The sequence below is a fragment of the Bubalus bubalis genome, chromosome 16 (genome assembly GCF_019923935.1).
Source record: "Bubalus bubalis isolate 160015118507 breed Murrah chromosome 16, NDDB_SH_1, whole genome shotgun sequence".
NCBI lineage: Eukaryota > Metazoa > Chordata > Mammalia > Artiodactyla > Bovidae > Bubalus > Bubalus bubalis.
Window position 1 is genome coordinate 22,683,239 of NC_059172.1, and position 26,339 is coordinate 22,709,577.

The 26,339-nt window shown below is 38.1% G+C and overlaps 1 protein-coding gene across 3 annotated transcripts in view; it reads right to left on the minus strand.

The window, feature by feature from the left end:
• The window catches only part of DNAJC24 (DnaJ heat shock protein family (Hsp40) member C24), a 76,953-nt gene that overhangs the window by 19,892 nt on the left and 30,722 nt on the right, over positions 1–26,339 (minus strand). The gene's annotated exons all lie outside the window — the stretch shown is intronic.

Genomic DNA, 26,339 nt, shown 5'->3' on the forward strand with positions numbered 1-26,339 from the left:
TACTCTTGCCTGGAAAATCCCATGGACAGAGGGGCCTGGGAGGCTGCAGTCCATGGGGTCGCTAGGAGTCAGACACGACTGAGCGACTTCACTTTCACTTTTCACTTTCATGCATTGGAGAAGGAAATGGCAACCCACTCCAGTGTTCTTACCTGGAGAATCCCAGGAATGGGGAGCCTGGTGGGCTGCCGTCTATGGGGTCGCACAGAGTCGGATACGACTGAAGTGACTTAGCAGCAGCAGAGCAAAAGCTACTGTATATTTGGTTGCCCAGAAGAACTAGTGAACATCATGCACTCCGGGACAAAGATCATTAGAGCAAACAGAATCAAGTTTCCATTTTTCTTTTGACTAACTATTTCTCTTCCTCACTCCCTATGTCCAAATCTATCAGCTACCAATATTTAAATATTTAAGCTAATTAATGTAATGACTAAAGAAAAGGAAGCTAAGGCTTATTGTTTCATCTTTTTTAGGCCATGATTTATTAAATGACCCTCATAAAAGTTATTCCCACACTGAAGTTTAATCCATCTTTAAAGTTAGGGTATTAAATAATGTACCAAAGCCAAAACAGAGTTGGCTATATTAAGATCTCTAGCAAACCCTTCTTACACTACGTAAAGACAATCTGTATATATAACACGTCTGGTATGAATCAATGTTATTTCATGCACATGCTCAACTATACTACTAGCATACATTTAAGATATACTTACATGTGAAATCTCAGTCTCAGTATGCCATAAGCATTGAGTAAGGCCCTAGAGAAATCCCGTAATCTAGCAGCTGTATCATGTAAGTATAGACTAGAATACAGGGAATTTCTAATAGGCCACTAGAAAAACCAACAGTGGTTGGTACACTGAACAGAAAACATTGGACCTAATCATTTACCAAGAAAGAAAGCCCTACAAAAGAAAGAATTAGTTTCTAGCTGCCCCAAACTAAAAGCTATCACTAAATTTTGAGTCATGTATCAGTTCTATGAGAGTCAAAGCACAATTCATTTTCACTAATTTGGTATTTTCCTGACTACTATTTTAAATAAGTAATTCATCATCTACGATTTTAAATAAGTAAGTCATGATCTGAAGCTTTTTAGATGTGTTCTGTTGTGCTAATAGAATGGAATAAATCTTACACTCTGATACAGACAATTAAAAATGACAGTTATAGCAAGAAAATAAGTATGTCATTTGGGGTCCTAAAAGCCCCAGTCCAATCTGCTTTGATAGTAAGTTCCAGAACAAAAATGAAGGCCTAAAACAGACAATACATTTTGTAATAACAGCCCCCAAGGATCAGTTCAGTTCAGTTCAGTTGCTCAGTCGTGTCCAACTCTTTGCGACCCCATGAATCACAGCACGCCAGGCCTCCCTGTCCATCACCAACTCCCGGAGTTCACTCAGACTCACCTCCATGGAGTCAGTGATGCCATCCAGCCATCTCATCCTCTGTCGTCCCCTTCTCCTCCTGCCCCCAATCCCTCCCAGCATCAGAGTCTTTTCCTATGAGTCAACCCTTCGCATGAGGTGGCCAAAGTATTGGAGTTTCAGCTTTAGCATCATTCCTTCCAAAGAACACCCAGGGCTGATTTTCTTTAGAATGGACTGGTTGGATCTCCTTCCAGTCCAAGGGACTCTCAAGAGTCTTCTCCAACACCACAGTTCAAAAGCATCAATTCTTCGGCACTCAGCTTTCTTCACAGTCCAACTCTCACATCCATACATGACCACAGGAAAAACCACAGCCTTGACTAGACGGACCTTTGTTGGCCAAGTAATGTCCCTGCTTTTGAATATGCTATCTAGGTTGGTCATAACTTTTCTTCCAAGGAGTAAGCCTCTTTTCATTTCATGGCTGCAGTCACCATCTGCAGTGATTTTGGAGCCCCAAAAAATAAAGTCTGACACTGTTTCCACTGTTTCCCCATCTATTTCCCCAAGGATACCAGGTCCTAATCCTTAATTCCTGTATATGTTATTTGGAAAAGGGGTCTTTGCAGATGTGATTAAGTTAAACATTAGGGAGATTATCCTGAACTGCCCAGGTGGGTCCTAGGTATCATCAAAGTGTTTTTGTAAGAAAGAGGCGGAGGGAGATGTGGCACACAGAGGGAAAGGGAAAGGTGGTATGAAGACTGCAGAGAAAAACTTCAACACTGGCCTTAAAGACTAGAGTGATGAGGCCACAAGCGGCCACCAAATGCTAAAAGAGACAAGGAACAGACTCTCCCTCTAGAGATTCCAGAGGAGCGGGGGCCCTGCCAACACCTTGACTGTGCCCCAATTACACTGATTTTGGACTTTTAGCCTCAAGAATTGTGAAACAATAAATTTATGCTGTTTTATTTTACTTTTTATAATTTACTTCTTTATTGAAGGATAATTGCTTTACAGAATTTTGTTGTTTTCTGTCAAACCTCAACATGAATCAGCCATAGGTATGCATATGTCCCCTCCCTCCTGAACCTCCCTTCTATCTCCTGCCCTTCTAGATGGGTACAGAGCCCTAGTTTGAGTTTCTGGAGCCATACAGAAAATTCTCATTGGCTATCTATTTTACATATGGCAATGTAAGTTTCCATGTTACTCTTTCCATGCATCTCACCCTCTCCTCCCCTCTCCCCATGTCCATAAGTCTATTCTCTATGTCTGTTTCTCCACTGCTGCTGCTGCTAAGTCGCTTCAGTTGTGTCCGACTCTGTGCGACCCCTGAGATGACAGCCCACCAGGCTTCCCCGTCCCTGGGATTCTCCACTGCTGCCCTGTAAATAAATTCTTCAGTACCATTTTTCTAGATTCCGTATATATGCGTTAGAATACGATATTTATCTTTCTCTTTCTGACTCACTTTACTCTATATAATAGGTTCTAGGTTCATCCACCTCATCAGAACTGACTCAAATGCATTCCTTTTTATGGCTGAGTAATATTCCATTGTGTATATGTACCATATCTTCTTTATCCATTCATCTGTCCATAGACATCTAAGTTGCGTCATGTTCTAGCTATTGTAAATAGTGCTGCAATGAACAATGGGATACATGTGTCTTTTTCAATTTTGGTTTCCTCGGGGTATATGCCTAACAGTGAGATTGCTGGGTCATATGGTGGTTTTATTCCTAGTTTTTAAGGAATCTCCATACTGTCTTCCATAGCAGCTGTATCAATTTACATTCCCATCAACAGTGCAAGAGCATTCCCTTTTGTCCACACCCTCTCCAGCATTTATTGTTTGTAGACTTTTTGATGATGGCCATTCTGACTGGTGTGAGGTGATATCTCATTGTAGTTTTGATTTGCATTTCTCTAATACAGAGTGATATTGAGCATCTTTTCACGTGTTAGCCATCTGGTATGTCTTCTTTGGAGAAATGTCTGTTTAGGTCTTTTTCCCACTTTTTGATTGGGTTGTTTGTTTTTCTGGCACTGAGTTGTATGAGCTGCTTGTATATTTTGGAAATTAATCCTTTGTCAGTTGTTTAATTTGCTATTTTTTCTCCCATTCTGAGGGTTGTTTTTTCACCTTGCTTAGAGTTTCCTTTGCTGTGCAAAAGCTTTTAGGTTTAATCAGGTCCCAATTGTTTACTTTTGTTTTTACTTCCATTATTCTAGGAGGTGGGTCATAGAGGATGTTGCCTTGATTTATGTCATTGAGTGTTCTGCCTATGTTTTCCTCTAATAGTTTTATAGTTTCTGGTCTTACATTTAGGTCTTTAATCCATTTTGAATTTATCTTTGTGTGTGGTGTTAGGATATATTCTAATTTCCTTATTTTACATGTAGCTGTCCAGTTTTCCCAGCACCATTTTTTGAAGAGGCTGTCTTTGCCCCATTGTATATTCTTGCCTCCTTTGTCAAAAATAAGGTACCATAGGTGCATGGGTTTATTTCTGGGCTTTCTATCTTGTTCCATTGGTCTATGGTTCTGTTTCTGTGCCAGTACCATACTGTCTTGATGACTGTAACTTTGTAGTATAATCTGAAGTCAGGAAGGTTGATTCCTCCAGCTCCATTCTTCATTCTCAAGACTGCTTTGGCTATTTCGGGTCTTTTGTGTTTGTATATGAATTGTGAAATTTTTTGTTCTAGTTCTGTGAAAAATGCCATTGGTAATTTGATAGGGATTGCACTGAATCTGTACACTGCATTTGGTAGTATAGTCATTTTCACAATATTGATTCTTCCCACCCAGAAACAGGGAATATCTCTCCATCTGTTAATGTCGTCTTTGATTTCTTTCATTCAGTTCAGTTCAGTCACTCAGTCATGTCCGACTCTTTGCGATCCCATGAATCACAGCACACCAGGCCTTGCTGTCCCATCACCAACTACCGGAGTTCACTCAGACTCACGTCCATCAAGTCAGTGATGCCATCCAGCCATCTCATCCTCTGTCGTCCCCTTCTCCTCCTGCCCCCAATCCCTCCAAGCAGCAGAGTCTTTTCCAATGAGTCAACTCTTCTCATGAGGTGGCCAAAGTACTGGAGTTTCAGCTGTAGCATCACTCCTTCCAAAGAAATCCCAGGGCTGATCTCCTCCAGAATGGACTGGTGGATCTCCTTCCAGTCTAAGGGACTCTCAAGAGTCTTCTCCAACACCACAGTTCAAAAGCATCAATTCTTCAGTGCTCAGCTTTCTTCACAGTCCAACTCTCACATCCATACATGACCACTGGAAAAACCATAGCCTTGACTAGACGAACCTTTGTTGGCAAAGTAATGTCTCTGCTTTTCAATATGCTATCTAGGTTGGTCATAACCTTCCTTCCAAGGAGTAAGCGTCTTTTAATTTCATGGCTGCAATCACCATCTGCAGTGATTTTTGGAGCCCAAAAAAATAAAGTCTGACACTGCTTCCACTGTTTCCCCATCTATTTCCCATGAAGTGATGGGATCAGATGCCATGATCTTTGTTTTCTGAATGTTGAGTTTTAAGCCAACTTTTTCACTCTCCTCTTTCACCTTCATCAAGAGGCTTTTTAGTTCCTCTTCACTTTCTGCCATAAGGGTGGTGTCATCTGCATATCTGAGGTTATTGATATTTCTCCCGGCAGTCTTGATTCCAGCTTGTGCTTCTTCCAGCCCAGGGTTTCTCATGATGTACTCTGCATATAAGTTAAATAAGCAGGGTGACAATATACAGCCTTGATGTACTCCTTTTCCTATCTGGAACCAGTCTGTTGTTCCATGTCCAGTTCTAACTGTTGCTTCCTGACCTGCATCTTTCATTAGTGTCTTATAATTTTCTGTGAACATTTCTTTTGTCTCTCTAGGTAAGTTTATTTCTAGATAATTAATTCTTTTTGTTGCAATGGTGAATGGGAATGATGCCTAAATTTCTTTTCCTGATTTTTCAATGTTAGTATATAGAAACACAAGTGTTTTGATTTTGTATCCTATAACTTTGCTAAATTCACTGATTAGCTCTAGTAATTTTCTGATACTATCTTTAGGGTTTTCTACATACAGTATCACGCCTTCTGCAAACAGTGAGAGCTTCACTTCTTTTCCGATCAGATTCCTTTTATTTCTTTTTCTTCTCTGATTGCTGTAGCTAGGACTTCCAGAACTATGTTGAATAATAGTGGTGAAAGTGGACACTCTTGTCTTGTTCCTGATCTTAGGGGGAATGCTTTCAGTTTTTCACCATTGAGAACAATGTTTGCTGTAGGCTTATCATATATGGCCTTTACTATGTTGAGGTAGATTCCTTCTATGCCCATTTTTTGACGAGTTTTAATCATAAATGAGTGCTGAACTTTGTCAAAGGCTTTTTCTGCATCTATTGAGATTATCATGATTTTTATCTTTCAGTTGTTAATACAGTGTATCACATTGATTAATTTGGATATATTGAAGAATCCTTGCATGCCTAGAATAAACCCAACTTGATCAGGGTGTATAAGTTTTTTGATGTGTTGCTGAATTCTGTTAGCTAAAATTTTGTTGAGGATTTCTGCATCTGTGTTCATCAGTGATATTGGCCTGTAGTTTTCTATTTTCATGTTGTCTTTGTCTGGTTTTGGTATGAGGGCGATGGTAGCCTTGTAGAATGAATTTGGAAGTGTTCCTTCCTTTGCAATTTTTTGAAAGAGTTTTATAAGGATAGGCATTAGCTCTTTAAATGTTTGATAGAATTCTCCTGTGAAGCCATCTGGTCCTGGGCTTTTGTTTTTTGGCAGATTTTTGATCACAGCTTCAATTTTAGTGCTTGTAATTGGGTTGTTCATAATTTCTATTTCTTCCTGGTTCGGTCTTGTAAGATTGAACTTTTCTAAAAATCTGTCCATTTCTTCCAGGTTATCCATTTTACTGCCATAATAGTCTCTTATAATCCTATGTATTTCTGCATTGTCTGTTTTAACCTCTCCTTTCTCATTTTTAATTTTGCTGATTTGATTCTTCTCTCTTTTTTTCTTGATGAGTCTGGCTAAAGGCTTGTCAATTTTGTTTATCTTCTCAAAGAACAAGCTTTTAGTTTTATTAATCTTTACTATTGTTTCTTTCATTTCTTTTTCATTTATTTCTGCTCAGATCTTTATTATTTTTTTCCTTCTACTAATTTTGGTTTATTTTTTTTCTTTTTCCAGTTGTTGTAGGTGTAAAGTTAGGTTCTCTAGTCTATGTTTTTCTTGTTTCTTGAGGTAGGATTGTATTGCTATAAACTTCCCTCTGAGTACTGCTTTTGCTGCATCCCAGAGGTTTTGAGTTGTTGTGTTTTCATCGTCATTTGTTTCTAGAAAATTTTTGATTTCCCTTTTGATTTATTCAGTAACCTGTTGGTTATTTACAAACATGTTGTTTAATCTCCATTTTCTTACAGTTTTTTTTTTCTTATAATCTATACCAAGTCTAATAGTGTTGTAGTCAGAGAAGATACTTGATACAATTTCAATTTTCTTAAATTTACTGAGGTTTGATTTGTGACCCAAGATGTAGTCTATCCTGGAGAATGTTCCATGTGCACTTGAGAAGAAGGTTTATTCTTCTGCATTTGGATGGAATGTCCTGAAGATATCAATGAGATCCATCCCATCTAATATGTCATTTAAGACTCATGTTTCCTTATTAATTTTCTCTTTTGATGATCTGTCCATTGCTGCGAGTGGAGTGTTAAAGTCTCCTCCTATTATTGTGTTACTGTCGATTTCTCCTTTTATGTCTGTTAGTGTTTGTAGAGAAAAGAGTTCCAGAAAAACATCTATTTCTGCTTTATTGACTATGCCAAAGCCTTTGACTGTGTGGATCACAATAAACTGTGGAAAATTCTGAAAGAGATGGGAATACCAGACCACCTGACCTGCCTCTTGAGAAACCTATATGCAGGTCAGGAAGCAACAGTTAGAACTTGACATGAAACAACAGACTGGTTCCAAACTGGAAAAGGAGTACATCAAGGCTATATATGGTCACCTGCTTATTTACCTTATATGCAGAGTACATCATGAGAAATGCTGGGCTGGAAGAAGCACAAGCTGGAATCAAGACTGCCAGGAGAAATATCAATAACCTCAGATATGCAGATGACACCACCCTTATGGCAGAAAGTGAAGAGGAACTAAAAAGCCTCTTGATGAAGGTGAAAAAGAGAGTGAAAAAGTTGACTTAAAGCTCAACATTCAGAAAATGAAGATCATGGCATCTGGTCCCATCACTTCATGAGAAATAGATGGGGAAACAGTGGAAACAGTGTCAGACTATTTTTTGGGCTCCAAAATCACTGAAGATGGTGATTGCAGCCATGATATTAAAAGATGCTTACTCCTTGGAAGAAAAGTTATGACCAACCTAGATAGCATATTCAAAAGCAGAGACATTACTTTGCCAACAAAGGTTCATCTAGTCAAGGCTATGGTTTTTCCAGTGGTCATGTATGGATGTGAGAGTTGGACTGTGAAGAAAGCTGAGCGCTGAAGAATTGATGCTTTTGAACTGTGGTGTTGGAGAAGACTCTTGAGAGTCCCTTGGACTGGAAGGAGATCCAAACAGTCCATTCTAAAGGAGATCAGTCCTGGGTATTCATTGGAAGGACTGATGCTGAAGCTGAAACTCCAATACTTTGGCCACCTCATGCGAAGAGTTGACTCACTGGAAAAGACTCTGCTGCTGGGAAGGATTGGGGGAAGGAGGGAAGGGGACGACATAAGATGAGATGGCTGGATGGCATCACCGACTCGATGGACGTGAGTTTGGGTGAATTCCGGGAGTTGGTGATGGACAGGCAGGCCTGGCATGCTGCAGTTCATGGGGTCTCAAAGAGTCGGACATGACTAAGTGACTGAACTGAACTGAATGTTTGTCTGTCTTATGTATTGAGGTGCTCCTATGTTGGCAGCATAGATCTTTACAATTGCTATGTCTTCCTCTTATATTGATCCTTTGATCATTATGTAGTGTCCTCCCTTATCTTGTAATCTTCTTTATTTTAAGGTCAATTTTGTCTGATATGAGGATTGCTACTCCAGCTTTCTTTTCTTCCCATTTACATGGAATATATTTTTCCATCTTCTCACTTTCAGTCTATATGTGTCTTGAGGTCTGAAGTGGGTTTCTGACAGACAGCATATATATGGGTCTTGTTTTTGTATCCATTCAGTCAGTCTGTGTCTTTTGGCTGAAGCATTTAATCCTCTTACATTTAAAGTAATTATTGATATATATGTTTCTGTTGCCATTTTCTAATTGGGGTTGATTTTGTAGATCTTTTTTCTTCTGTTGAATTTCTTGACTATATAAGTCCATTTAACAGTTTTTGTAAAGCTGGTTTGGCGGTAGTCACTTCTCTTCACTTTTGCTTGTCTGAAAAGCATTTTATTTCTCCATCAATTTTGAATGAGATCCTTGCCAGGTACAGTAATCTTGGTTGTAGATTTTACCCTTTCAGTACTTTAAATATATCCTGCCATTCCCTTCTGGCCTGCAGAGTTTCTGCTGAAAGATCAGCTGTTAAGCATATGGGGTTTCCCTTGTATGTTACTTGTTGCTTCTCCCTTGCTGTTTTAATATTCTTTCTTTGTGCTTAGTCTTTTTAGTTTGATTAGTATGTGTCTTGGCATGTTTCTCCTTGGGTTTATCCTGTATGGGACCCTTTGTGCCTCTTGGACTTGACTGGCTATTTCTGTTTCCATGTTGGGGAAATTTTTAACTATAATCTCTTCAAAAATTTTCTCATGACCTTTCTTTTTCTCTTCTTCTTGTATAATTTGAATGTTGGTGTGTTTGATATGGTCCCAGAGGTCTCTGAGACTGTCCTCAGCTCTTTTCATTCTTTTCACTTTATTCTGCTCTTCAGAAATTATTTCCACCATTTTATCTTCCGGCTCAGTGATTCATTCTTCTGCTTCAGATATTCTGCTATTGATTCCTTCTAGAGTATTTTTAATTTCAGTAATTATGTTGTTTGTCTCTATATATTTATTTTTAATTCTTCTAGGTCTTTGTTAATTAATTCTTGCATTTTCTCCATTTAGTTTTCAAGGTTTTTGATCATCTTCACTATCATTACTCTGAATTCTTTTTCAGGTAATTTGCCTATTTTCTCTTCATTAATTTGGACTTCTGTGTTTCTAGTTTGATCCTTCATTTATGTAATATTTCTCTGCCTTTTCATTATTTTTTTTTAAGTTATTATGTTTGAGGTCTCCTTTTCCTAGGCTTCAAGGTTGAATTCCTTCTTCCTTTTGGTTTCTGCCCTCCTAAGGTTGGCTCAGCGGTTTGTGTAAGCTTCCTATAGGGTGAGACTTGTGCTGAGTTTTTGTTTGTTTGTTTTTCTTCTGATGGGCAAGGCTGAGTGAGGTGGTGATCCTGTCTGCTGATGACTGGATTTGTATTTTTGCTTTTTTCATTGTTGAGAGGAGGAAACTGCACAGGGTGCTACTGGTGGTTGAGTGATGCTGGGTCTTGTATTCAAGTGGTTTCCTTAGTGTGTGTTCTCACTATCTGATACTCCCTAGGGTTAGTTCTCTGGTAGTCTAGGGTCTTGGAGTCAGTGTTCCCACTCCAAAGACTCAAGGCTTGATCTCTGGTTAGGAACAAAGATTCCACAAGTGGCTTGTTATGGTATTAAGTAAGATTAAAACAAATATCCAAAAACGAGAAACCAAAGATCAACAAATGGCAGTTACAAAATCAGGCAAATAACAATTAAAATAATGGAATATACACATATACATATGCACCCGTGAGCAAAGTGAAAACAGTCCAACAACAAAAAAAAAGTATGGTAGGTTGACATGGTGAACAAAGTAAATCAAAAATTATATTTACCAGTTAAGAACAAAACTAACTAAAGCACAAACTGGAAAATAAAATTAAAGCAAGGTACCAATTAGGGAATAAAGCAATGAAAATAAAACTAAAAAAATGTTGACAGGAAAAGAAGGAAAGAAAAGAAAAAAAGAACAGATATGCAAAGTTAAATAGAGGTAGATAAAGAAGAATTCTATACATTAAAGATTAACTGCAAGGGGAAAAGAACAGTCGGAAAGGCAAACAAAGGAATAAGTGTGGAAAAATAATAACTTAAAAAATTAAAAAAGGAGAAAAGGAAAAAAAAAGCAAAACTCCACAGAACTACAAAAGTCCAACATAGAGGCATAGGTTTATAACAACAATAAAAATGTGACTGAGAAAAAAACAAAAAAGCTCAAAAGCCTAATTATATTTCATATGGGCAATAAAGTCAATAACTACAACAGAGTGGGTAATAAAAAAGAAAAAATCCAAAAGAATCTATAGAACAAGTCAAAACATAAAAATAATAAATGTTTTTCTTGAGTCACTGCTGTCAGAGCCCTTTCCCTCACTGGGAGTCCCAGTCTATCACCTCCCTAGGATGCCCTCCAACACTGTGCTTGTCTCTGAACCTGCTGTGGGGGCAGCTCAGATTCTAATCTGGTCCTACTCCTGTGTGTTCTTGCCTCCAAAGTCCACAGCTATCAGAATTAGTGCATTTTCTTTTGTGGGAGCTCTCAATGACCATTTATATATTCTACAGACACAGAGTCTGCCTAGTTCATTGTGTGGATTTAATCTGTAGCTTGTACAGCTGACGGGAAGGTTTTGGGTCTTCTTTAGTGACACCACCCCTGGGTTTCAGTTGTGGTTTTATTTCCACCTCTACATGTGGGTTGTCCAGTAGGGTTTGCTCCTGAGGCTGCCCTGGAGGACTTGGGTTTGCCCCTGTGAGGGCCAGCTGTGGAGGTGGTGCAGCTGCTTGGGTCGCAGGGGTTCTGGCAGCACCAGGTATTCAGGGGAGTTGGAGGCTAGGGCAGCAGGAAATACAGTGCTCTAGAAGGGTATGGCAACCAGTATTGGTGAATACGCTACAGTATTCTTGCCTGGAGAACACCCGTCTCTGACAGAGAAGCCTGGCAGGCCGCAGTCTACAGGGTTACAAAGTCAGACACTACCGAAGCGACCTGTGTGCATAGACCCAAGACTTCTTTTGCCTGTGAGAGCTCTGCCCCAGTGACAGTTGAGTGTGAAGGAGGTGCTTGGCATGCGGGGACCCTGGCAGTGCCAAGTGTGCAGGGACACAGACTGCCTTCGCTGCAGTAGTTATGGCCCTATCAGAGTCTTTTTTCAAGCTTCTTGTAGCTGGTGATCAGAAGGCCTCTTTGGCCAGTCTTTCTCCCTAGCTGCGCCCATTCAGGCACTTAGAGGGCTCCCTTGCCTGGGGTATTTCTCTGTTGTTCCACGCATCAGGCACATAGAGGGGGCCCCCTGGCTGGGGTTCCACCATATGGAGCAGCACATCAGGCACTTAAAGAGGCACCCTGGGTGGGGTCCTACTCTGTAGTTGAGTGCCTCAGGCATTTGATGGGCCAGCCTCTCTTACTGTTCAGCTGCTGATGCTGGCGTGTGGGGAGAGAGGATATGGTGATGGCTCCAACCCCTACGCATGACTCGGCAGTATCGCCTTGCTTCCATGGCTGCCTGGCTTTTCTCCACAGGCATTTCCCACCACAATCTTCTCCCTCACATCCCCTCAATCCATCTCTCCACAGTCAACAGCAGCCCTTGTCCTGGGACTGCTCCATAATCCCCAAACTCCAGGTCCTAGCCACTGCGCCTTCCAGGGGACCCACGTCGCTGTCCAGGGTATGTATGGCTGCGGCAAGGACTGTCTGATTCTCACTCCATTTAGGCTGCCACAGATCAGCTGTTTCAGTCTCAGCCTTAAATGTTTCTCCTCTGACTCAGAAAATTGCCCTGATGTGGGGATCAGACCCCTGCTTCAGTTCCCCCACCCACCGATGGCAGGTCCAGTCCTACTAACACTCCTGTTTTTCCCCCTAGTTCCTTCATTACTGAGTTTTGCGAGGTTCTATGTTCTTTTCCTCTGGTCAGGTACTCCTGTCCGCTCTCAGCTAGTGTTCTGCATGCACTTCTGTGTCTGAAGGTGTATTCCTGATGTATCCGTGGAGAGAGATGTACTCCACGTCCACCTTCTCCTTCACCATCTTGTTCTCCTCTGCTATTTTAAAAGCCACTAAGTTTGTCATAATTTATTTCAGCAGCCACAATAAATTATATACAATCTAAACACATCTATGGTTTAAAACTAGAATACATCTAGCACAGCTTCTAAAGATATTTCAATTAAAGGTCTATTAATAAAATGGTGACTTTTTATGTACAATGTTAACTGCTATGACTCTTTACTGACCACAGAAACCAAGCCTCTGATATTAGGTTTCAAGACTTTCTGATCCCAGTGAATGTGAATTTTTTTCCTACTATATTTATATTGGAGCCCTCCCATGAGAGGCAGGCTGAAGCACTCAGTAGCACCACAAGAGACCACTGTCACTTTCCTCCATTGTTGAGGCTTATTTTATTCTTTGCTCCTTTTTACTTTGAATCCCACCAGCCAAACCTTCCCAACCAAAGCTATTCCTACTGCATTCACTCAATGATCAAATGAAAGACAGAAAATGTAAAACATCCTGCATTTCAGGTTTACTAACCCTGATTTAGTTCCTGGTTTACTAAGTGAAAATCCAGAAACAGTCACAAAAAGACAGCATAAACTTCCTTATTTTGAAAAAAATTCCAGCTGATCCTATAAATAACAGGGAGCTCTGAGGAAAACACTCATCTATCAAATACAGAAAATACTGATACTCAACTAAAAGAAGAGGCATGTACTAAAATCAATGCTGTAAAGTTCATTTAACTACTATTTCCTACCAGTACTAAATTAAAATGCATTTTGCAGAAACTGGAAGAGCTTAAGTCACCTATAAGCAAAGAACTCAAAATTAAGAAATCAGCAAAATTTTCAACAAACAACTGGAAAAATTAAAATTTAAGAAATTACCAACTACAATAGCCTCAAGGGGGAAAAATGGAAAGAAATAATATGTTCATGAAGAGAATATCATGTCCATTGCAAGAATTTTATGCAATTCCTGAAAAATTGCAGTGAGCCACTTTGAAGAAGCAGACAAGATGATTTTAATATTTACATGGAAAAACAAAGGATTTACGGACTCCCCCTGGAGGCTGAGTGGTGAGAACTCTGTGTTTCCACTGTAGAGGGCATGGTTTGATCCCTTTTCTGGGAACTAAGATCCTGCATGCCACATAGCATGACAAAAAAAATTAAAGATTAAAAAAAATAGATACAAAGGATCTATAGCAAGCAAAAGAATCTTCAAAAAGAACAAAGTTGAAGGACTTGTATCACCTGATTTCAAGTCTTAATATAAAGCTTTGGCTGCTACTGCTAAGTCGCTTCAGTCGTGTCCGACTCTGTGCAACCCCATAGACAGCAGCCCACCAGGCTCCTCTGTCCACGGGATTCTCCAGGCAAGAATACTGGAGTGGGTTGCCATTTCCTTCTCCAATAAAGCTATGGTATGTCTCTGGGGTCGCACAGAGTCAGACACAACTGAAGCGACTTAGCAGTAGCAGTAACAGCACGTATGGCAAAAACCAAACACAACATTGTAAAAATTAAAAAATAAAATAAAATGAAGCTGTGGTAATCAATAATGTATTACTGGCAGAAATATATACAAATTGATGGAATGAAAGACTCTAGAACTAGACCATACATATACAGTCACTTGTTTTTCAACAAAGGTGCCAAGGCAATTCAATTGGGAAAGGACAACATAGAACAAACGATGTTGAAACAACTGCTGTCCATGGGGAAAAAGGTTAACCTCAATCTCTATCTCACTACATATACAAAAATTAATTCAAGATAAATCATAGATGTAAATGTAAAACTCAGAACCATAAAGCTTCTAGAATGAAACACAGTATCTTTGTCCCTTGGCATCTTTGTGCTTTGACAAAAAGCACAAACTATAATGAACAAAATGGGTACCTACATGCAATTTTAAAACTTTTAGCTCATCGAACATACCATTAAGAAGATAAACAGACAAGCCACAGATAGAGGAAAAAAAATACTGTCTAAGTGTTTATCGAATACAGGATTTGTATCCAGAATAAACAAACAAAAAATTCTATAAATGAATGGTAAAAAGATATACTAATTAAAAATAAGGAGGGGGAACTTGAACAGACATTTTTCAAAAGAAGACAGATGAATAGATAATTATACATGAATATACACTCAAACATTTTTATTAGTTATCAGGAAAATATATATTAAAATCACGAGAAACTACTAGCACCTAATAGAGTGGCTCAAATAAAAAAAGACTGATAACACTAAATGCTGATGAGGATATGGAGTAACTGCAACTTTCATATGTTGCTGGCAGGAAACAATTTGACGATTTCTTATAAACACACACATCTACTCGAGGTCATGCAATTTCATTGCTAGACGTTACCTCAGAGAAATAAAAAATGTATGTTCACAAAAAGACTTAGAATGTACCAACACACTTATTCATTAACAGCCAAAACCTGGAACCATAAATGTCTATCAACAGGAGAATGGATAAACTATAGTATATCCGTTAGGGAATACTACTCAACAACAAAGAAGAAAACAAATTTGATACAGTCAGTAATAACACAGATGGATATCTAACACATTATGTTGGGACTTCCCTAGCAATCCAGTGGTTAAGACTCCATGCTTCCACTGTAGGGGACATGGGTTCAATTCCTGGTCCAGAAACTAAGATCCCACATGCCCCAGTTTGGCCCCCACAAAAAATAAAATAAATAAAAACAAGTAAAAATAAAACATTATGTTAGGCAAGAAAAACAAGAATAAAGGATACATAGTATATGATTACCCTGATATAAAATCCAAATTCAGGCAGAACTAAACCTATACAGCTGCCCTCCATATCTCTGGATATGCCATTTTATATAAAGAACTTGAACATCCTTGGATTTTAGTATCCTCAGGATGTCCTAGAACCAATCTCCTAAGAATACCTAGTAATGAATATAGTGATAAAAATTAAAAGTTGGTTGCCAGGTTGGAATAGGTTATGAGGGGGTGTAAATTAACTGGAAAGGGACATAAGAGAATTCTCTGGGAAAATAGAAATGTTCAATATCCTGCTTGGGATGGTAGTTACACGGTATCAAATTTCACCAAACTAAACCCTTAAGATTTATGCACTTTTCAGTGTATGATGACCATGTATCTTACTCACTCAGTTGGGACCAACTCTTTGCTACCCCATGGACGGTAGCCCGTGAGACTCCTCTGTCCATGGAATTCTGCAGGCAAGAACACTGGAGTGGGTTGCCCTGCCCTCCTCCTGGGGATCTTCCAGACCCAGGGATCAAACCCAGGTCTCCTGCATTGCACACAGATTCTTTACCATCTGAACCAACAGGACTGAACTTTTCTATTGAGATATGTTGACTGTATCTCAATAAACAATACCTTCCAATGTCTAAATGTTTTAAAAGGAATTTAACACATTTTTCTAAGCCTTAAAAGAAAAATTAGAAATTTCTTCCAATATTAAACGAGAAAAGTACAATAAAAACATAGAAAACTAACGAAGAGAATGATAAGAATTAGTGAAAAGTTTGAGTTACATACTAGTGTATGGAAATAGTTTTATTACTCTCAAGTATATACGCCAACCTCCAAAAAACTTTAAAACATCATTAAAAGTTTAGTATTGCTAAGTAGAGAACTAAAATGCATTCAGAAATAAAATATGATAAACATGTCACAATACTAAGAAAACCTAGAAGAGTATTTCTCTATGATTCTTTATTATAACAGGACAAAGCTGTTTATCTCCAAAATTTTAGTGAAGTATTATTTTACTATCCTCAACTGGCTTGACACTTACAACTTTATGATTTATGTAACTTCCACACATGTGGGGAAATTTTTTTGATATGGACCTATGTCCATATGTTTTTTAAATCCCTAAGTCACTTGCTGAGGATGAGAAAAATGAACACAAAGAAAAGATTAAGAACCTGTCTTGATAAAACAAAGGATCACTCATGATACTACAAAAGATATACAGAAAATGCTATAATTTTTTAACAGAATTGGTATGGGCTCTCTATTTTCTAACTGATAAACTATCTAATTGATAACTAATGTTTTAATTATGGACTCAATTCTGACTAGCTGAGATTTTACAGCAATGGGTTGATTAACATGAAACATGTCAATCTTATAATGTTAATGTTATAATGTTAACAAGTGGTCATTATAATGTTATGACACGTGGTCATTATAATGTTATGTTAATGTTATATTTTCTCCATATAGGAAATGCAAGTGCTTTCAAAATGACTAATCCTAGAGTGACTGTCACCCTGTCCGCTCATTGTTGTTGTTTTCAGTTGTTAAGTTCTGACTCTTTGCGACCCTGTGGACTGTAGCACACCAACCAAGCTTCTCTGTCCCCCAAAAGCTCCTGGATTTTGCTCAAATTCAAGTTCACTGAGTCAAGTCCACTGATGCTACCTAACCATCTCATTCTCTGCCATCCCGATCTTTCCCAATCAGGGTCTTTTCCAATGAGTCCGCTCTTTGCTTTGGTTGCCAAAGTATTGGAGCGTCAGCAACAGTCCATCCAATGAATATTCATTGTGTCAGCTCAGTGCAATTCAAAATGTGGTCCTCAGATTTGCAGCATCAGCATTATCTGAGAGCTCAATAGAAGATGGCCCCATCCCAAACCTGCAGAGGGGGACCCCAGAATCTGTCTCACCAAACCCTTCAGGCAGTTATGCATGCTGAGGTCTGAGAAGGACACTGTTAGCATGCTTAAAACAAAGAATTCACTGCAAGTCAGAAAATTAGTGCTCCATAAAAATTTCCCCTTGACAAATGCATTCCTCCAAATATGAATTTAAAAAAAGAGGCAAGTGAGTGACACTCCTCAATTGTTAACCTATAACACCACAATGAAAATTATATTAAGTGTTTCAAGTCAGAAATTTTTTGATATTTGATACCTTTTGTTCAGTAATCATAAATGCCAACCTCTTTATTTGATTGTTTGCACAAATGCCAACCTCAGTGATGAAGGTGATGAAATCTGAACAATATGTAAGTTGTATTTTAACCTGCTGAGTTTTTTTTAAAGAGGGGGTTATAATTTGTATGATGCTTCCGCTACTGAACACTGCAACGGTGTCCGCTGGTAGGTTTAACAAAACTGAAAGTGTTTTTCTATTAGAAAACACAGAGAAAAGGGGAAAGAACTGAAATAGCATAAATTGCAAAAAGAGCAAAAAAAAAAAAAAACCACTTTGTGAAAATTCTAGCAACAGTTTTTAGTGAAAATTTATATATACATTAGCCCCAAATGACCTTTTCTATTGACCAAGCAAAATAAAGTTGAAATGGTATTTCTTTAAAGTGAATGCACAAGACAGTTTTATGATAAACTGACCACTACACAATAAAGTAATATTTCAGATCACATAAACAAAGGTGTGTGAGGGGCTGCTCAGTAGCGCAGTCATTCTCTGTAACCCCATGGACTCTAGCCAGCCAGGTTCCTCTGTCCATGGGATCTTTCAAGCAGAATACTGGAGTGGGTTGCATTTCCTACTTCAGAGGATCTTCTGGACCCCGGGATTGAACCTGCATCTCCTGCGCTGGGAAGCGGATTCTTTACCACTGAGTTACCTGGAGAGTCTTTCTTATATTTCTTTTCAAAAGGAAATATTGCTTTATCTTACCAGAGCCTGATACTTAAACATTAAATTGAACAAAAAGTTAAGGAGGTCATATATTAATCCTTTACTACACATTTGTGATTATGTTGTTTTGATTAATAAAATATTGACTGCAAATAAAAAATAACAACTATGAAAAGGCCTCCAGGCAAATTTGATTAAACAAAAATCCCCAAATCACCATGCCAATAATATTTCAATCTACCAAGGTGGCCCCTGAGGATACAGCACTTTGGTTTTTCTCCACATATTAGCAATGAGCAGTATCATTAACAGGATGCCAGCTCTCATCTCTAGTTTCACACTTTCTTGAATTCCAGAACCAAATTTCAAATACCTTCTAAAAGCTAACTTACTAGCACTACAAGTTCAACACATCTAAAACCCAATTTATCATCCAGACTCTAAAAGCAGTTCCTTCTCCTGTTGAATTCCTTGTCTGTTAAGATTACCACCAAGCTTAATAAATGCTGAATGAATAAATTAAAGAAAAATACATTTCCTAATAATCCAAGCTATAATATCAGAGTAACCTCCCTTTTCTTCATCCCATTAAGCACCAGATTCTACCTAAAAATTGTCCTTTCTATTCCAAATGACAAACGTAGTTCAACAGAAGCTCTTATCTGGTTTCCAGCATTCATCTTCTACCAGCTCTCCAGTTCACCCACCTGCTTCCAAATTCACTCGCCTTAACTTAAAACCCTGACAATGTCATTTTTCACCTCAAAATGTTTAATTGTCCAATGATTGCATAATAAATTAGACATATTCTTTTATGCTTACAAGTAAAGTCCTCCAATAAAAGAACTCCGTCTACCATTCCAGCTTTATCTATTACAAGTATTGTAGATACACCATCCATGTTAGTCTTGTCATTCTACACATTCCAGACTAGACCTTTAGATATCCTCCCCGAACATGCATACCTTTCTGTTTCCATGTCTTACTTATGCTGTTATCTCCAATGAACATCCTCCACCAGTTCAAATGCACCCCTTCCATGAAGCTGTTTTTAATAGCTGTATTCAGACGGCATCACACTAGTTGTGTATATGGGTAAAACTATCTTAAGTGTTGGAAAAGACCCTGATGCTGGGAGGAGAAAGGGCCAACAGAGGATGAGATGGTTGGATGGCATCACTGACTCAATGGACATGAGTTTGAGGAAGCTCCGGGAATCGGTGATGGACAGGGAAGCCTGGGGTGCTGCAGTCCATGGGGTCGCAGAGTCAGACATGACTGAGAGACTGAACTGAACTGATCTTACCTGTATCTGTATTACTTGCCAAGCCCCGATAGGACCAATGTTCAATTTCCATAATATCACAGCAGATACACATTTCCAAACAGATTATAATACAGAATACTACTGAGGAACTTCAAAATGCAGCACACATATTAGCACTGAATAAAAGCTTATTTTTATTTTTGTTCAGGTCATTTTTATCCTGAGTTCTTATGCTTTTGTAAGTCCAGTCATCACTACATTTTGAGGTACTCCTTACCTCAAAGAGAATCAAAATTCATTTCTTTGGACCTCAGTTGTGAAATAAAATTGAAATGGTCAAGTTGAGAGAATTATGTAATAAGCACTAGCAAATCTGATCACAACAGTATCTGACAACTAAAATAGCATTCCCCAACATTCTGACTGGTGAAGAACTGCTTTGGATTTACTGAAATACTAAATATAGGCGCTATTAAAATAATTCATGAAAATTAGATTTTTAATACTTTATAATTTTATAAAAACTAAAGACCTTTTCCCCTGAAGTGCTTATCACATCCCTAACTGTCTCTCCTCTCAAAGCAAGACAAAGAACTACAGTTAAGTCAATAAAAGTTAATTGTAAATAACTCCATCTCTTTGCTCTTAATCTTTAAATACTATGACAAGTGACCCTCACCAACACTTCTGAAGCCTCCCACAACTACTCCACCTTTTCATCTACTTCTCTCACGTAACACCTTCTTATGCTCTCCTCTCTTCCAATCTCCCCTCAAAACTCCTCCAAAATATGTCCCAGATGGCAAGAGGCCCTGCAGGGTAACACTCCCTCCAACTCCAACCTGAAGTGAACTGGCTGAGTCCTGAGGAGCTGCTGCAGCGCCCAAGGCTCATATTTGAGGCCTCACTTTCCCCCACATCTGAGAAAGGTGGGAGGCCTGAATTCCCGCCTGTAAACTCCATTCTGCTGTGGCATCACCACTGCTACCACCCACCAGAAAAGCAGAATCAAGGACAGCTGGAAGCAGTGAGGCCACAATTACGGGTGCTCCCCAGCACGGGGCCTCTGTGGTTTCTGGAAGGAAAGGATGCAGACAACAGGATCTCGGAGCCAACTAGTAAAGAACTAGGGCTGTGGGAGAACAGTTCCTCTCTGCCATTTTTCAGCACAACAAAGGGTCCATCTGAGAAGGAAATAGATGAGGAAGCCAGGAAAGAGTAAAGAATCAACTTATCAAATTCTCCTCAGGTTCAAGAAAGTCTTCCTACTATACTTCTCCTTGGTCTTGCTTGCCATAACTGGCAATGATTAGGGACCTCTCAAACGTACGAGGGAAAAAGACTCCTTGTATCATTAATGAGAATAGATAGCAAAATTGTGAAATGATTTATATTAAAACCTAACTTTCCACCACTTTGAAAAAACAGAAATTTCTAAGTTGATGTACTAAAAAACAAAACAAAACAAACAAAAAACCCCAGGAAAACAGGTCCTTTTCCAAAATAATTTTCCCCAGTTCACTGATGTCTTCACCTCCCTCAAAGAATGTTCTTTCTATTCCTGTTTTGTTTTGTTTTTTTTTTTAAATGCTGAATTATCTGTTTACTGACAACCTGTAATCAGCAGACCTCTGAAACAAAAAACTGTTTTCATTGAGTTGGCCAAAAAGTTTGTTCGGGTTTTTCTGTAACATTGTATGTTAAAACGCAAATGAACTTTTTGGCCAAGCCAATATATCTGAAGAAATTGAAAGACAATATATCAATATTATTCAAATGAATAATATGTTAAAGTATTGATTTTAGAGTGAGACAATATGAATTTGTGTGACTAAGTCACAGCTGATCTTACAGAGTAGGATTCATATTATTAATTAAAGTGAAATTATTAGGATTCAAACACAGTCACTCTCCTTTTCAAAAATTATTGGTTTTTTCATACATAAAGTTGTGATTTTAATTTTCTCCCATCCTACCAAACTTTACAGGAATGACCCTGGCTTTAAAAAAAAAAATTTTATTGAAGAATAGTTGATTTACAATGTTGTGTTAGCTTCAAGTGTACAGCAAAGTGATTCAGCTATCTATATATATGATGTAAAGATGTGTGTGTGTGTATACACATTCCTTTTCAAGATTTTTTCCATTATAGGTTATTATAAGATACTGAATATAGTTTCCTGTGCTATACAGTAGGTCCTTGTTGTTTATTTTATATATAGTAGTGTACATCTGTTAATCCCAACCTCCTAATTTATCACCCTCCTTTCCCCCTTTGGTAATGACAAATTCATTTTCTATGTTGGTCAGTATTTCTGTTTTGTACCTAAGCTCATTTGTATCATTTTTTTAGATTCTACATATAAGTGATATATGGTATTTGTCTTTCTCTGACTTACTTCACTTAGTATGATAATCTCTAGGTCCGTTCATGTTGTTGCAAATGGTGTTATTTCATTCCTTTTCACAGCTGAGTAATATTCTACCATGTGTGTATATCTTTGCACATATATATATAAAACCTCTTCTTTATCTGTTCATCTATCAATGGACACTTAAGTTGTTTCTGTCTTGGCTATCATGAACAGTGCTATTAGGTTGACGAAATGTAATTGTGGCTTTGCACCATGAATTTTAAATCATTATAACCAGGCTCAAACATATCTTTATTAATCAAAATAGGAACCATTACAATCAAAACATTTAGCCAATGAAAAATAAGTTTGTTTATTCCTGTAGTGTAAAAATCTTCAGGATTCAATGAACTCTTGGAAAGCATATTCTGCATCCTGCTGGTTGTGGAAGCATTCTCCCTGCAAAAAGTTGTCTAGATGGTTGAGGAAGTGATAGCTGGCTGGCGAGGGGTCAGGTGAATATGGCAGATGAGGCAAAACTTCGCAGCCCAATGTGTCCAACTTTTGAAGCGCTGGTTGTATGATGTGCAGTTAGGCACTGTCATGGAGAGAAACCGAGCCCGTTCTGTTGGCCAACGCCAGCTGCGGGCATTGCAGTTTTCAGTGCCTCTCAGTGATTTGCTGAGCAAACTTTTCATATGTAGTGGTTTCACTGGGATTCAGAAAGTTGTAGTGGATCAGACAGGCAGCAGACCACCAAACAGTAACCATGACTTTTTTTAGTGCAAATTTGGCTTTGGGAAGTGCTTTGGAGCTTCTTGGTCCAGTCACTGAGCTAGCTGTTATCGGTTGTTGTATAAAATCCACTTTCCATCACATGTCACAGTTCAATTGAGAAATGGTTCATTGTTGTTGTGTAGAATACAAGAAGATGACTCTTCGAAACAATTTTTTTTTTATTTGCAGTCAGCTCATGAGGCACCCACTTACCGAGCTTTTTCATCTTTCCAATTTGCTTTAAATGCCAAATGACCACAGAATTGTCAATACTGAGTTCTTCGCAACTTCTCACGTAGTTGTAAAAGGATCACCTTTGATGATTCTCTCAACTGGTTGTCAACTTCTGATGGTTGGCCACTGTGCTTCTTACCTGCAAGGCTCTTGTCTCCCTTGCAAAACTTCTCTAACCACCACTTCACTGTACATTCATGAGCAGTTCCTGGGCCAAACGCATTGTTGATGTTGCTGGTTGTCTCCACGCTTTACTCAAATAAGAACATCACTAGAATTTGCTTTTTGTCTAATATCATTTCCCTTGTCTAAAATAAATATAAAATAAACAGCAAGTAATAAATTATTAGCAAAAAAGCATAAAGTGAGAAATGCACATTCAAATGATGTATAATATAACCACATTTATTTAACAATGTTAAATTTATTTGAAATTCCAATATCAAACAGGGAAGTTCAAGAATGCAAAACTGCAATTACTTTTGCACAAGCCCAATATGCACATATCTTTCAAATTAGAGTTTTTGTCTTTTCTTGATACATGCCTAGGAGTGGAATCACTGGTTCACATGGTTCACTTTTAGGTTTTTGAGGAATCTCCATACTGTTTTCCATAGTGGCTGAACCAACCTGCTTTCTCACCAACAGTGTAGGAGGGTTCCTTTTTCTCCACACCTTCTCCAGCATCTATTATTTGTAGACTTCCACTTCACTATTTTGATTTGCATTTCTCTAATAATTAGCCATGTAGAGTGAGCATCTTTTCATGTGTCTACTGGCCATTTGGATATCTTCTTTGGAAAAATGAAATGTCTATTTAAGTCTTCTATCCATTGGGCTATTTGTGTCCTTATATCAAGCTATGTGAACTGTTTTGTGTATTTTGGAAAATAATCCTTTGTCAGTCACATCATTTACAAATATTTTCTCTCATTCCATAGGCTGTCTTTTCATTTTTTTAAAGGTTTTCTTTGCTGTAAAGAAAGAAGAAAAGTGAAGTCGCTCAGTCGTGTCCAACTCTTTGCGACCCCATGGACTGTAGTCTACCAGGCTCCTCCGTCCATGGGATTTTCCAGGCAAGAATACTGGAGTGGGTTGCCATTTCCTTCTCCATTTCTTTGCTGTACAAAATCTTTTACTTAGGTTCCATTTGTTTGTTTTGCTTTTGTCATTATTCTAGGAGACACATCCAAAAAAATATTGCTGTAATTTATGTCAAAGAGTGTTCTGCCTGTTTTCCACCAGGAAGTTTATACTATCTGATCTTACATTTAGGTCTTTAATACATTTTGCCTTTATTTTTGTATTTGGTATTAGAGAATGTTCTAATTTCATTTTACATGTGACTGTCCAGTTTTCCCAGCACCACTTATTGAGGAGACTGTCTTTTCTTCATTGCATAGTCTTGCCTCCTTTGTTGTAGATTAATTGACCATAAATGAATGGGTAGATTCAAAAAACGCTTTTGATAAAATTGAGCATCCATTTATAACTTAAAAAAAAATCTCCAGAAAGTGGACATAGGGGATACATACTTCAACATAATAAAGGCCATATATGACAAACCCACAGCTAACATCATACTCAAAGATGAAAAGCAGAAAGCATTCCTTCTAAGATCAGAAACAAGACAAAGATGCCCACTCTTGCCACTTTTTCTGAACAGAATTGTGGGAGTCCCAGCCACAGCAATCAGAGAAGAAAAATGAGAGAAATTCAAATTGGAAAAGAATAAATGCAACTGTCACTGTTTGCAGATGACATGATACAACACAGAGAAAATCCAAAAGACACCACCAGAAAACAGAGTTCATCAGTGAATGTGGTAAAACATAAGAAAGGCCAAAATTAATACAGGGCACAAAATTAATTCACGTAAGTCTGCTTCATTTCTATACACTAACAATAAACTATCAGAAAGAGAAATTAAGGCAACAGTCCAATTTACCATCACATCTAAAAGAAAAAAATATCTGGGAATAAACCTACCTAAGGAGGAAAAAGACGTATACACCAAAAACTGTAAAATGTTGGTGAAGGAAACTGAAAAGCATACAAAGAGACAGAAAGATATTCTTGGATTGGATGACTCAATATTGTTAAAACGACCATACTATCCAAGACAATCAACAGATTCAATGCAATCCCTAACAAATTACCAATGACATTTTCACAGGACTTAAAAAAAATAACAACTATATTGAGCTATCATTTGCATACCAAAAGATATACTCAGTAAAAGTCCTTAATTCAGTGGTTTTAGAAAAGTCACAGAGTTGCACAACCATCACCACTAATTTCAGAACATTTTCATCACCCGCTAAAGAAATCTTGCATTCAATAGTAGTCACTCTCTGTTTCTCTTTCCTCCTACTCCCAAGCTAATCTACTTTTTGTGTCTGTGGATTTATTTATTCTGGACAGGTATGACAGATACACACATGCATACCACATACACATACACAGGTACTAATTAATTTAAAAGCACATTTGTGATTTTAAATATCTACAAAAAAAAACGTTCCTCAGTTACTTTGGGAATGTTGGTGAAGCTAAGAATGTGGAAGAGCACATAAACAAAAAGAATATGCTCTTCTTGAAATCATAATTTACTTCCATAACATAACAACAGACTTTACTGAGGAAGTCACTGTGAAAAGTCCCCTGAATTTATTTATAATAGAATCCTACACATAACATAGTCCCATGGTCCCCAGAGAAAGCCTTACAGTAATGTTTCAGTGCGCTTATGCAGCAGCCAGAGTGACAGAACAATAAGAAGAAGTGTATGTCTCTTTAGTCTATCAGACTTGCTGATGATTGCCTCTAATCTTCAAAAGAGTTATTTTAACACTATTAATATTTTTAAGAGACCTTTTGGTCTGATCACAGTTATTTTAAAATTTCTGTTAAATATAACAATGACTTCCTTTGAATGTACGTTAAGAGATTCATTCTGAGATTACTGGCAGTTCTAAGAGAATGGGGTAAAAAAGGAGGAAGAAAGAGAGGAGGAAGGAGGAGGGGAGTAGGAGGATAGGGAAAGGCAGAGGAAGGGGAAGGGAGGCGGTGATGGAGAAAGAGAAGACTGCAGGGCAAGGGGGAGGGAGACAGCAGAGGAGCAGAAGGAATAACAGGAAAAGCAAGGGTAAGCGAGGGAGGAGGCTGAAAACCACTGAAGGAAAACAAAGCCATGAAATATTTACAGGAGGTATTGATGTTTTTCAGATAAAGAATTGAGAGGTAGATTGCAGCAAATGGGTTCACAGAAATGAAGAAATAAATATAAGAAGTAGGATGATGTGTTGCTGGTAAAAAATTCATGGCAAAACCATTTCAATACCATGAGCGACCTCTGTAATTTACTTTGAACTGTGAGATTTACTAACTCCGTCAGATTTACTAACTCTAAAATACAATCTTGAATTGAATCGTTTACTAGTCACATGCCTTTCCTTGTGTTGACTATAAGCAAGTGTAACATAACCTCTTCTCCTTTGTACATAAGATATGAAGCAATTTTAACTCTTAATAGGTTACATTATATCCAATTTAAGTGTAAGACAGATTGCTGCCACCTCCCCAAATCATATCAAACAAGTTTTTGATGACATGCTTGACATGA